General features: G+C 34.7%; 1 pseudogene across 1 annotated transcript; it reads left to right on the top strand.

The window, feature by feature from the left end:
- Positions 1 to 207: 207 nt before the first annotated feature.
- On the top strand, positions 208 to 11,306 carry LOC309647571 (heterogeneous nuclear ribonucleoprotein H3 pseudogene; annotated as a pseudogene). The gene has a single exon. The product of its transcript is annotated as a heterogeneous nuclear ribonucleoprotein H3 pseudogene (transcript).
- The last annotated feature ends 808 nt before the right edge of the window (positions 11,307 to 12,114 follow it).

Genomic DNA, 12,114 nt, shown 5'->3' with positions numbered 1-12,114 from the left:
TGTCATATTTTCATACTTCCTATTTTAAAATTTCGGCAGCTTTTTCTGGCTATGTAAAATTACCAGTGAGATGAAAGGGGTGATTTGTTCCAGATCAAATATTCATCAAAGCTATAATACTGTGCCGGGGGTGGGCGATGGATGACGAAAATAATATATTTGTTTTATCTCTGGCATCTGTCCTGGCTTTTTCTTCCCTGATACCCTGGTTATGGAGGTTGTGATGACTATGGTGGCTATAATAATTCTGGTTATGGGCATGATGGCTTTGACGATAGAATGAGAGATGGAAGAGGTATGGGAGTTCCAGGCTATTGTGGAGCTGCTGATGTAAGTTCAGATTTTCATGGTGGTCATATTGTATATATGAAATTACATTTTCGTTCAACTGAAAATGACATTGCTAATTTCTTCCCAGTACTAAATCCAATACTAGTTTATACTGATATTGGAGCTGATAGCAGAGCAACCAGAGAAGAAGATGTACAGTTTATGACACATGAAGTTGCAGTAGCTTGCCATGTCTAAAGATATGAATAACATACAACATCAATACATTGAATTCTTCTTGAATTCTAGTCCTGAGGTGGCTTTGGGAGGTTCTGGAATGGGATGCTATGGCAGAGATGGAATGTATAAAAAGGGAGATTATGTATCTATTGGGAGAATGGGAATGATGAACAATTTACAGTGGAAGATACAGTATTCCTGATGGCTTAGGTGGTGGTGGATGCAGTGGAGGTTACCATGGGCAAGATGGCAGGAGTGAGGTGAATGGTGTGTGATGTACCGAAGCATAACCACCAATGTACAGAGTTCTGACCACAGCATCTGGTCTACTAAGCTTTCTTACAGATTTAACTTCTTTTGTATTTTAGGAACTTTATACTGACTGAAGGAATATGTTTTCAAAATATTATTTGAAAAAGCAACAGATTGTGATGAAAAAAAATTTTCTGTAGGTTTTAATTATTGCATACTTTGACTTAAAAGTAAAATTTCATATTAAAAAAAATAAAAGAAGTATGTTGTATGGCCCTCATTACTTCTAAACTGAACTACTGTAAAAGCAGTCAAGAATATATATCTTAATATTTGTTGATTTCCTACTGTATGTTCTATACTCTGAAAGGTACATTTACCTAGATGATCTCATTACTCTTCTGCAAGGTAGATATTAATAGCTCTAATAATGTGAACAAGAACGTAAAAAGTCCTCTCTAAATACAATATTACTTTGCTGTTGCATTCATGGGTCTTCAGAACAGTTTCTTATCTATATCTCCAGTTTGTTTTATTTTAAAAATATTTTAAAATAATGCTGCAGCTGAAATAATTGCTTACCATTCCCCAAACAAGTCTCAGTAGAACATCTGCTCCAATAATCAAATTTACTTAAAACACTGGGGCCAAGTGAAAACTAATGTCTTCATCATATTATTATATATTAGTAATAAATTGTTGCTATATGCTATAAGTACATATTTATATATTATTAAATAATGCAAAATTGCATATATTTTTAAACTAAATAAGAAACTTCAAATAAATTTCTAGCTTCAGTTGACATTTTCTAGATAGATGAAGAAGAGTTGGGACATGGTTAATTGTTTACAAGACCTCTGCTTTCAGGCAGATGGAGTTGTGTGTTCCAGTTGCAGGATGTATGGTGTCACAGTTCTATCACTTCATATCTGTGCAATGGCACCTATATTTACACAACCTTATCTGCAGCACTGAGAATAACTTCTCATTCATAAGCGTTCTTTAAATATTACCTGAATGAATGAATACTTGAATGGAAAATGCTTATTTGATTAATATTGCTGTCCATTACTAGATTCTAAACTTCTTGAATGGAGTAGTAATGAATAGTAATGTTCACTGTTTTATTGCATTTCGGGGATTCAGTTGGAACTTGGCATATCAGGCACCATGTAAGTGAGAAAAAATATATACACATGCACACACTTACAGAGAAACACCTAGGTCTTTATCTTTTACCATGTTCATTTTTTGCTTTTAGAACAATGTCCAATATTTGTTTGTTAAAAGGCTGCAAGTTATCCTACTCCCTATATGGTTTATCATCCCACTAACGTAATTACCATCCAAGTAGGAAGCCCATTGTTTACTCATTTGACCCCATCATGCCCTGCGGAAAAGATATTTCAGGATATTGATTGATCTAAAAGCAAAATAAGTTCATAGCCAGTATGAATTCATCTAGAAGAATTTTCACATATTTGACATTTAACAAAATTATGATATACATTAAATCTTGATGAAATATATGTTTTCAACCTTCTCACAAGAGCACATGTAACAGAAAGTCTGTAATTAATATCTGAAAACTTTTGTCTACGTCCTGAATCTGCTACCATAAACTGTGTGTCCATGTGAGAATCACTTAAATTCTCTCATGCTGCTTCTACCTTTGAACTTGCAGAATATAATATTTGACCTACCAATGTATCTGGGTTGGTGTGAGGAAGAAATGAGATCATGTGTGGTAAAATGCTTTGTGAATTATAATGCACAGTGTCCATGTGCTGCTCTGTTACTTGGTGGTTCCTGGCTAGGCATGTTCCAGTCAGTTTGACCAGTTGTTCTAACAGATTTGAAAATCTGAGCTTCAAACAAAAGATATAAAGCTAAAATGGGTTGCTTTAGACATCTTTGCGTTTAGTCTTTCTAACAATTGACATATTATCTAATGTAACAATAGGAGCAAAGTCTCTCTTGGTCATCAACTCCAAAAGTTTTCATTCCATATAGAAAAGAGAAGCTTTCTCCAAAGGTGCTCTGCAATTCCTACTCACTACTATGCTAGATTAGTTAGCATAGATTCATGCTAATGATCAATTGATCACATGCTTATATGAAGTCTCTTTTTGTATATTTGCTGCTGTTCTATAAAGGTTTCTACTATGAATGAAGATGTAATAACAAATTGTTATAACAAAATGTTAAAAACGTTTTAAAGACATGTTTCGAAACCAAAAAATTACTATTGTGGTGATGACAGATTTTTTTTTTTAGATTTATTTAATTAATTAATTTATTTATTTTTTGGCTGTATTGGGTCTTCGTTGCTGCACGCAGGCTTTCTCTAGTTGCGGCGAGCGGGGGCTACTCTTCGTTGCGGTGCGAGGGCTTCTTATTGACATGGCTTCTCTTGTTGCCGAGCACAGGCTCTAGGCGTGCAGGCTTCAGTAGTTGTGGCATGCGGGCTTCAGTAGTTATGGCTTGTCAGCTCTAGAGCACAGGCTCAGTAGTTGTGGTGCACGGACTTAGTTGCTCTGCGGCATGTGGGATCTTCCCGGACCAGGGCACGAACTCGTGTCCCCTGTGTTGGCAGGTGGATTCTTAACCACTGCACCACCAGGGAAGCCCCAGATATTTTTAAGGTGCTTATTTCTTAGTTCATTAGAGTAATGCATATACTGGAGACTCTTAACTGCCTTTGAAAAATTAGGAACTTAAAAATATACAGATGGCAAGGCTCCATTTTTAAAAATAGCTTTGAGGTTGTACTCAGTTTTCTGTATTTTTTTACTGTTCCATAATTGATTCTGATGGCTTAGTGTCAAACACAGATTTTGTGTGTGCGTGCGTATTATTTGAAAATGATAATTACACATAAAACATTATTTTGATGCTTATTATTACAAATCTACTTTTGTAAAGCTTTTTCCCTTAGACAAATGAATTTGGAGAATGCAACATGCTAGCAAAAGGAGTAAATGTTTTAAATCCACAGAAGTATAAATGATTTGTAACTTTAAAAAAAATGACACATTTAAATTTTACTTCATGAAAATATAGTAACTTTATTTAGATGTATCAATAATATATTTAGGCCATCACATATCCTTTGACAAGCAGTTGGCCTGAGGTAGCAGTAGACATTAAAATATTTCAAGAACTTTTGTATCTCTCAGATATCAACCATTAATGGGTGGTTGAATATTTTACATATGCTATTTTAACTATCTCAAAATAGACAGTAAAATTCAATTTAAAACATTAAAACTATCTTTCCCTACTAAATAAACCATAGGTGTCCCCTACACTTCTGACACTAATGTAATTATTATTAGCTTGCAATTCTTATCTGAGACAGTTATATAGATAAAGTAAGCCCTGAGTAACATTAAATCGGCCTATTTGACATTCCTATCAGTAATGACCCTTACATGGCTGTTTTGTTGTAGAATACGGTATGATTAAGTAATAGCAGGTGGGTCCTTACTGACATTAGTTATTTACAAGTCATTTATCCTTATTTTATCTGAGCTCTTTAGGTCATACATAATGAATATTTATTAACCTTTTGCAAATTCTCGAGATATATATATATGTATACATATATATATCTTAATATATATAAATATTTGTAGACTCCAGCTATCACAAAAAATACGTTACAATGAGGTTATTTCAGAAAATTAAAGTCTTTTATGTAACCACAAATAAGTTTCATTCAGAGACATTTTTCTCAAAATGTTATTTGAAAATTAGAGTTTTATCTATTGACAGAGTGGTTTTCTAAAAAAAGAAAATTTCTCCTTATCTAAGGAACATTTCCCATGCTCACACTGGAACAAACTTTAACATGTTACTTTTCTTATCAGTTTATAATTTGATTCCTCATTGCTCTTTATATGTAAAATGGAGCTACTAATATTCTCTTCTTGATTATTTTATAGTATTCTTGTAGTAATACTTTTAAATATAAAGGGGCATATGAAAACAGTTTGGAAATAAAATGTTTCTACTTTGAATTGGAAGATTAGAAGATTTTCATTGTAGAACTTGAAGCAATCACCCAGGAACTGGATTAGCAATTTTAACAGCTTCATTTTAACAGATATTGTTAGTGAATTCCCCCTTTTAATTAGGAGGTCTTAAGGTTGCAATTTAGTTTCCCTGCTTAGGGAGCTACAATTCAGACACAGGTTTTAGTTCTCACATGCGTATGACTGAGGTGAAGAGAAATGTCACACAGATTCCAAGTAAGGAGCTAGATTTGAGCACTGAAAGTCACACCCAGTTTGGGAGAAAAATTTCTGAAAAATTCCTTATTTGGAGTAACATAGGAGCTAATTCCTACGAAAACTCAGGAATCTGCACCTAAATAAATATTTTGGTTGTCCAGTGGTCTGGGGCATAACAACATATTCTGCATAAAAAGAGTTCTAAAATCTCAGTGGTCTACAACACACACAGTTCTTTCTTGCACCCTGTGGAGTGGGTGTAATGTCTCTGTTTCAGGCTGTAGATCAGGCTCAGATCAGCTCTTCATAGCTTTCATTTCAGGACTAAAGCTGAAGAAGCAATCGTTATTTATGATGTTTTTATTTTTTAAGGTGCGGAGCAGGATAGCTAGAGGGCAAGGCAAACCAGGCAAGTCCATACAAGCATATTTAAAGTGAGCTTACCTTCCACTGGACAAAACAATTTACGTGGCCAAGCCCAAAGTCAACGAGCCTGGGAATTTTGGCAAGAGCGAAGGTAAAGAGAGAATTCTAAACACTACCACAATACCGTTATCCCCTCAAAGGTGAAAGACAAGTTGGTGCACTTGTATACTCCTAAGGACAAAGAAAAAGTCAAAATACTTGTGGTAAGTCTTTTAGGATCTCAGAGGCAACATATACATTACATTTGATGTTATGACTTTAAAACAATCTGAAATTGCCATCTTTCAGCAGGGTCATTGTTGAGAGAAAATTCTCTAGGAGTCTTTTGAATTTCTTTACTTCCTGTAAACAAGGCACTGACTGCCCTTTATTCCAGGATAATCTCTCAAAGGATTTTTGTATAGCAAACAATGTTGGAAGTTAGAGATAACTCTCTCTTACATATATCTTATATTAATTTAAAATATCCTTCTTATTATTTATTACTTTTCAGAATTATATATGTCCAATCAAGCTTGTTAATTATGTTGTTCTTAACAGATCTTTTTGTCTGCTTGACCTATCAACTACTGAAGAGAGGTACATTAAAATTATCTATTCTGATGGTACATTTGTCTGTTTTTCCTTGTGATTATATCTCTTTTTGAGCTATGTGTTTTAAGGATACATCACTAGGTTCATAAACGTTTAGAATTGTAATATCTTCCTGTTGAAATAAATGTTTTTGTTCGTGACTTGTTTTATAATAATGCTCTTTTTATTAGCCTTTTGCGGCAAAACTTCTGCAGCCTCTGCTCACAAATTGACTCGTCCGGTTCTAAGTTTCTTGTTGGAAAGTGGTATAAACAAACACTGCAGGTGGCTCACAAAACCTCAGGCAGATATTTCTTTTATAGCTGAGGTCACAACAGTGACAATGTAATCCAGAAGTCTGAAGTTGTGATGATAGCTTCTTGATTCCCCAGATTTCAGAAGTGAGAGAGCTTGGAGCTCCTTTGGGAAGTCAATTCGGAGACGTTGTTCTGGCAGTCATTCCCAGATTCTATACTATATCACCCAACAATTTTAAACACCTAATTAATCCCCTCTGTTAAATTTCTTTCTTTTTAAACTATCTAGAGTAGATTCTGTCACTGAAACTCACATAATACAGCAACTGGTAACACCACTCTAGTGATTGGAATCTGGACTTGATGCCTGGTTGGTCTTGAAAACAGCATATTCATTTATTTCCAGGTAGAGTACCAGTAGTTTGTACATGAAAATTGCAAATAAGTTGCCTAAATTTTCCCTCTTGATTTCCCTTTGGCAGACCAAATGCATGCTGCCACACCACCTTGCTGAGAATGAAGAATGTAGTAAGACCATGAGAGTGAATGACTGTTTCATCCACTGGCAAGTTTAAAGCTGCTATAACAGGATAGGCTTTAAATCTTAAGTTCTTGACTAAAGGCATAGTAGAAAGAAGGAAGTTTCTATGACTACCCTAAAAGACAATCAGAGCCAGACGCTCTGGGTTGAGAAATTACAGCATATTCAGAGAGCCTTCTGTTATCTTAAATACTAATTGGAGCACACATTGGAAAAGAATTAAAGGCTGATATTGAGAATCTTGGTAATTTAAAGGATTTATCTGATTCAGCTTGCCTTCAAACCCCCACCCCACCTGTCAGCGCCTGTAGGGCCTTCACCAGAGTCAGATGTCAGCGTGCCATGTCCCAGGGGACCCGACATTTACACATCATGAGAAACGCAAGATTATGCTAATATACATTGGCAAAAAATTTCAAAATATTGTGTAAGAGTCATTGATAGAATACAAGACCATAAAAGAAAACACATAGATTTGGATTGGTTGAATTTATTGATGTGAAAATATATGTCAGACCTCTATGCTGTCCAATAGAAATGTAATGTAAACTCTATATATGTAATTTGACTTTTCTAGTAGCCACGTAAAAAGTAAAAAACAATAGGGAAATGAATTTTAGTATTATGTTTTATCTATCCAATGTATACAAAATACTCTCATTTCCAAATAGAATCAATATAAAATATTAAACATATATTTTACATTGTTTTTACTACCTCTTCAAAATCCAGCATGATTTTCCACTTACAGCATATCTCAATTCAAATGGTAAGTTTTCATCAGAAATATTTGATTTGTTTAAATATAATAAAACTTATAGTTGTGAAAGTAGAATCATATACCCCAAGATTTTCCAAATATACTTAAAAGTTTCATAACAGAATCAAATACCAAAATATTATTTTCCATTAGTATTTACATCAAATTTAACAAAAGTAGTTTGTCATTATTGCAAGACTTGTTTTGACTTTGAAAGAAAAGCATATAATTTTCAAAATTACTTCTATCCAAGTTAAATAAATTCAATAATTCTTGTATCAAAATAACATTGTTATTGATTTGTATAATGAAAAATTTTAATTTCAATATAAATCTGTGTACCAGCCTAGCTAAGACACAAATAAGCTCTTCCTTTTCTTAGAACTTTAAATTTAGCTTGTTCATGAGCAGTATGTTGGTGAAATATGTAAATCACACTGCCCTTTTTTCTTTGATGATTCAGTATATAGAAAGCATTTCTTTTGTTCCAAGAAAATCTTGACTTGTAATGAACAGTACAATAAATCACAGTACATTTTTAATAGGTTTTAAAAGCTCTATTTTTTCTTCCCCTTTGCTTTCTTTTTCCAAGAGGAAAGAGAAGAGAAAAAAAGGTGCAATTTGTAGTGACTAGCAAAAACCTCCATATATTCACACAATTTTATTTTTATTTTTAAATAAGTTATTTAATTTAATAAAATAAATTCTATTTTTAAATTTGCAATGATAATTTTAAAAGCTTTCATGTGAGAATCTTCTCTTCAAGTGAAAGATCGGGGAAAAAAGTGAGATAGGGGATAACCAAGCTGTCTCAAAATGAAGAGATGTCTCAGTCAAAAACTAATATTACCCAGCAGAACTTCTGTAAGTGTTCAAAAGTCTAGCATTTTTTACTTAAGGAGTTGGGATCGAGTCAACAAGTCCCAAATCAGTCCTTCTATATTAGAAAGAGACAAAGGGAGAGTCTAATGAGATTAAACTCATAGCCACAGAGATGATGAGAGCCAGAGACCTAGGTCTGTAAGCAGCAACTCCCTTTGTTTCACGTTGAATACCCTCATCTAGTTATTAGTTCTTCCTCCAGTAATCTGTCAAACAATGAGGGACTGGAGTTTTAAAAGGTGCATGGCCACAGAAAGCGAGCTAGTGCTGAGCCAGTGAAAAGGTGAGATAATGAGATTGACATTGCTGACATCGAAAACCTGGTGAGAGAAAGATTAGTTTACAATCAAATTACTCTCATATTCACTTACAGCCAAATAAGTAAAGAGGCCACCTGTATTTTCCCCACGAGTAATGGCACGGAGACGATTATCATAAACACATGTTTTAGGCAGAAAGGCATCCAGTGGAAGTTGCTAGACATACGGGTTGTTTGAGGCTAGGCAAGATTCTCCTAAATGAATGATTCACCCATAGTAATGACGCTAAGTCATTATTGAGTTTCAGTTTATATCTATTTTCATTTTTTCCAATCTGTTGCAGTGCAATTGAAGTGGCGGTATATTGTGTTGTTGTTCTAAAATATTGTTTTAAGTACATAATTCTACTCCATTTGTGCCAGGAAAATGCCCAAACACCTTCATTAGAAATAAAGCAAATCTGTTCAACAGTACTCTGAACAGCAGGCACTATATGCTTTACTGAACAGAAAAGCTTTAACAAACCTTATCTTGTACAATATTCATTCTGCCTATGTCTGTTTATGTTCTCAAACTTTCTGAAAATGTGGGCGCAACAACAAAGTAGTGTTTAGCTACGCTCCTCTCTTGGCCAGGTGGTTGATTGCATGGTTAGGCATCTTTTTTGCAGGTGGTATACAAAATCATATACACCAGCTGCTCAGCCTACTGAGTGATACTTTGCTAAATGACACAGCCCCAGCCATACATAACAACATATAATGATGCTACACTGATATCTTCACTAGATTCATTTAGCTCTGAAAAGAATTCTCTAAGAAAGACATTTCTGTGCCTTCATTTCTGTTTCATGCTGGGTAATGTTGGCAAGAATTATTCATGGCACATGTGAACAATTCAAAAAAAAATATTGTAAAAAAACAACAAGGCAGCTTTGCAGAGGTGCGCTATCCGCTTGATGACTTGGCATGCTGCCCCTGGTGCTTGGCATGGCACCCTGGCGGCTGGCACAAGGGATGCTATATATCCCTGCCATTGGGCCTCTGCTACGCTACTTGCTGTGCACGATCAATATCGACCAACTGCATAAAAAACCGGATGAACCTTGTATCTGAGGGATAGCAAATAGCATTTGAATCATTTTACATAAATCTGAAAATGTAATCGCGGTTGACATTCCTATTAGTATTATATCTGAGCGCGATGATCATAATTGAGTAACATTAAATTTAATTTATTGAACAGCAGTCCACTGCCCGCTTTACTGTGACTATGATCTGTGTAATGAAACCAGCAGTACGAAAAATTCTCTCAGTTTGTACACTTCCTGGACAGCAGCCAAAGTATTTATTGCTATTTATGCAATTAATGGCTATATTGATTCTTTTTTTCCCCTAGTAAATAGTAAAGTTGTGCTATGTTTTCTTAGCTCTTCAAGGTTTGTTTCAGCTGTAATTAATGTGACTAGAAGCATAATACTCAATTGTTCTTAGTAACTGGTTTTCGTGTCTGCAACATTTGCAACTTACACATTGGTTTCTGGTTTGAGATGATTAAATTGATAGTGGCTCTATTGCCAAAATAGTCCCATATGCTGAAGTATGATTTATTAATGTTCAAAAATCAGAAGGTAAAACTTCACTAGCCAAAAGGCTGTGGTGGTTAATCATCTGTTCTTCCAGCTAATTCCATAATCCTCAATGTGACAATCAATTCATCATGCTGAAATAGTAAATTCATATAAATCATATTTCCAAGTTCTACATGCAGTCAATAAAATACATTGCATATTTCCCATAAATTACGTGATATAATGTTAGTTTATTTTTCAAATTAAAAACTTTAACTACCCTATGTCTTTATCCATTGTGCCTATAAAGTAATGAGCCTCATATTGACGTATCTAGAAAATCACAGCATGCACAGGAAAGAAGGTTTGAAGTCTTCTGACTTGAGAAGAATTCATAGGAATAATAGACACTCCATCTCCTCTAAGATAGCCAAATGTTTGAATATCATTTCCTACTTTGTTCTCATTCCTTACTGGCTAGAATTCAAATATCTTTCTTAGTATATTTTCCAACTTGGAAGAGGGAGTTATAAGGAGGAAGATCAGAATTAGCATCCTTTTGCATATGCTTGCTACTGAAGCAATTAGAATAATCTGCATCCCAGTGTGCATGCGCTTGTATTTTTCTTTTCTTTCAGTCCCACCCATCGCCCTAATATCAGGGGGTTAGAGTGAACACTTTACAACTCCTTTCTTTCTTTTTAAACTTCTTCTCTAAAATCTATTTAGTGTCCATAATAAGAACTTAAATATGGTAATATAGAGTTCCAAGCCACCTTAGTTGGTCACATGATTCATAACCATGGTTTCTTTCTCTACGTAACAGAATTGTGGAGAGAAGAGACTTTTTCTACATTTAGTAGATACAATCCTTAAATTCTTAAATATGAAGTTTGGATGAGTCAGTCTAAATTTACTCTATTTTATAAATCAAAATAAATGTATTAAATTATGCAGCATTTCAGAACACAGAGTTCTCCCTACAGGAGGATCTGTCCAAACATAATTTGGGCTAGGAAATTCAGCAGGAAGAACATGATATTAATGAGAATAGTCTGAATGTGTGTTTATTCCCCTCCTTTTTCTGTTTTCTGTCTGCTATTTCTGATAAACCCGCTGTAGTATCGTACTTTGCTTTTGAATTTTAGATCAACTATCATCCTTCTAAACACAGCACATCACTTGAGTGATCTGACCCTAATTCATCATCTGCTTCAATGTCCTGGTGGTCCTTGGGTCTGACACGTAATTCTTCTTGTTGGGAGGAGAGCCCGTGACTCAGTTTCTGCCAAGTTCCTTTATGAAAAAAGCAATGCAGCACCTGCCATACATAGTCTGATTTTGTTGAAAATAAAAAGAAGGAAGACATTTCAGAGTCATATGTGGAATCGTGAGTATAATTAACATATTTTGTGGTAGCACATTGCCATTCAACAAGTTGTGCCTTTCTTGAAATGTAATTACTAATACTTTATAAGAGAAATAACATTTTTTTCTGGAAAAGGACATTTGTCTGAAAGTTAGACTACCTTTAAGGCTCAAAAACATTCTGTTGCAAGGGTAACATTTAGTTCAGTCTATTTCTACACTGTATAAAAACTGGGAAAAGAAGACGGTTTAGGGGCAAAAACCAGGCACAGACTGACAGACCAGAGCTGAAGCACTTGATGTGCACACTGGGATACAGGCTCTAACTTCATAAGGAGTAGAAGGATGGAGACATTCTATCTTAGCTTGAGATGTAGCATAAGCTGATTCATAGTATCACTGAGCTAGAAAAGGCCAGGAACACAAACTCCTTATCACAGGATGGACTAACTCTACAACACTGCATGTTGTAAAGCA

This window comes from Balaenoptera physalus, assembly GCF_965194825.1.
Source record: "Balaenoptera physalus genome assembly, chromosome: 18".
Classification (NCBI taxonomy): domain Eukaryota; kingdom Metazoa; phylum Chordata; class Mammalia; order Artiodactyla; family Balaenopteridae; genus Balaenoptera; species Balaenoptera physalus.
Note: the sequence above shows the minus strand (reverse complement) of the source record. Positions and strands in the feature narration are given on the sequence as shown.